Source organism: Egretta garzetta, unplaced genomic scaffold, assembly GCF_000687185.1.
Source record: "Egretta garzetta isolate BGI_Z169 unplaced genomic scaffold, ASM68718v1 scaffold234, whole genome shotgun sequence".
Taxonomy (NCBI): Eukaryota; Metazoa; Chordata; class Aves; order Pelecaniformes; family Ardeidae; genus Egretta; species Egretta garzetta.
Window position 1 is genome coordinate 565074 of NW_009259528.1, and position 2091 is coordinate 567164.

General features: G+C 54.7%; 1 protein-coding gene across 9 annotated transcripts in view; it reads left to right on the top strand.

Moving 5' to 3' along the window:
* SGMS1 (sphingomyelin synthase 1) overlaps nucleotides 1–2091 on the top strand; it is a 76446-nt gene that overhangs the window by 38055 nt on the left and 36300 nt on the right. Inside the window, exons 1-2 of one of the 9 annotated variants that reach the window (XM_035893072.1) lie at nucleotides 7–136; nucleotides 596–681. The exons of 7 other annotated variants lie outside the window; for them this stretch is intronic. The gene's annotated coding sequence lies outside the window, so the exon portion shown is untranslated. Of the gene's footprint in view, nucleotides 1–6; nucleotides 137–595; nucleotides 682–2091 lie in introns of those variants that run through there. One more of the 9 variants, XM_035893069.1, reaches the window with a different exon arrangement.

Consider the following 2091-nt stretch of genomic DNA (forward strand, 5'->3'; position numbering starts at 1 on the left):
TGTTAGCCGCGCCCGGTTCCCAAGAGGGAGCAGGGCTCGGGCTGGGGCTGGTCCCGTTTTGGTTACCAGGCGCGTTCGACTGCTGGTGAAGGGCCAGGGGCTGCGTTCTGGAAGCCAGCAGAAGGACTCGGATACAGTAAGATCTAAAATATGGCTTGGGGGGATTTTTATTTATTTATTTATTTATTTTAAATGTGGCACTCAGGCTTGTGGCTAGTCTCTTGTCTGTTGGCTGGTTGTTTTTGCTTCCTCCTCCTGCCAAAAAAAGCCAGCCAGGCTGCCAGCAACTGGGGCAGCAGTCGTCTGTGCCTGCAGGAGCTCATCTGTGTGTTTCTGGGTTTTTTAATATAAAAATATATATTTGTGTATATACATACACACGTGTATACACACAGAGGAGCTACTCTGGGCATAGGTTTATAGTCTCTGTGTGTATATATAAAAAATGGTGTTTTTTTAAAGCAGGTAATGGGGTAAGCACACTGAGAGGAGCATGAATTTCTCCCCTCTGTCTGCGAGTTGATTTGGTTGTGCAGACAAAGGCAGGAAGGGCAGACCGTAACGACACGGGCTCTTACCAAGTATCTGCTTACAGCCCTGCCAGGTAAATCATTAACAGTCCCGTGCTTGGGAAAGCTGCTGAAGAGGTGTCTCGCCCCCAAAACTGCCTCTCCCCAGGAGGTAAGAAGTGAAGGGACTTGCAGCCCCTGGTTCCGTGCGCCGGTGTGTGTGGCTGTCGTGCCTCGTGTTAACGAAGCGATGTAGCCCAGCGGAGTAAGCGCAGGAGAGGACCCCCCGTGCACAAGGATAGAGCGCTTTGCTGAGAGAGCGGCCCCAGCCAGGCAGAGGGGGCGAGCACAGCGTGCCAGCCTGCCCGCTGGGATCCGCGCCGGCCTTCCTGCCGGAGGAGCCGCAGGTGCGTAGTGGTTATAGCTTGCGTGAGCGGGAAAGTTGTGCTCCGAAGCAGCTTGGGGGGGGGAAATCGGTGATTCAACTCTTCATTAAAGTGACTTGAGGTCAGGAAGAGTTTTGCCGAAAACGGTGACTAAGACCTGCGGCTACGCGCAAACTGACAGGGCCGGCGCGCCGTTCGGGGCCGCTGGCATGTGCGGTGGGGGGCAGGTTCTCAGCCCTACCCACCCCTGTGCTGCCTGCGGGCACGGGCGCTGCGTGCGTGGGGGGGTTGCCCTCCCCCGGCCGCGGTGGCCGCGTGGCAGTGGCTGAATCACATCAGTCTGTCGCTTACCTACCTGTAGATAACCACTTGTTAATGAAACGTGATGTTAGGCGGGTTTGTGGCTGACGGGTGGTTCTGCTCAGCAGCTTTCGTTCCTGGGATCCTGTGGTTCCAATCTGCTTGAGCTGGGAGGGTTTGCTGCGGGTCCAGCCCTGCTTAAATCCACACCAGGCTTCTGTCTCGCCTGACTCTTGTTTCTGCAGGCACGTAGGAGGCGGGTTTCCCTAGGGCGTTTGATACTTGCGGTCTGTAGAGTCCTAGCTGCACTGCTGTGCCTGTTGGTCGATCGCCTTTGCTGTAAGCCTGTTCTGTGCAGGTAACTTGAAGCACAGAAAACGCGTAGCACATGAAAGCATGTTACATGGAGAAGAGCAAAAGGAGCCTCATTTGTGATGCCTGCAGCTTTTGTTTGAACAAGAGAAAAAGGGCTTAGCTCAGGGGGGGCTTAAGCTGCTGTACTTGCCCACATCCACGAGCATGACTCAAAACTTCCAGCAAAACTCTTAAGCTCCCTGCATCGGCGTCAGAGTCGTGCCTTGCCCTCCCCGAGCTGTGTGTGTTTCGGGGGCCGAGCTCTCAGTCCGGCTGTCTTATGCCAAAGGTCTGCCTGGTCCTACAAGGAGATTTTCAGTTTTCTCACGGGAGATGCCTGGTCCTAATATGACCTTTGACAGCACAGCTCAGAAACCTGCACCTCAGTTCAAAAAAAAAAAAAAAAACCAAACCAGCCAAACCCCCCAAATCCCCAAGCCAGTTTCATGCCGTTCCACGTGGCTCAGCGTCTTGCACAGCCTGCGCTCTGCGTCCCCGGTTTTCCAGGCGCCTGCGAAAGCTCAAAGCTGCTCTTCCTGCTG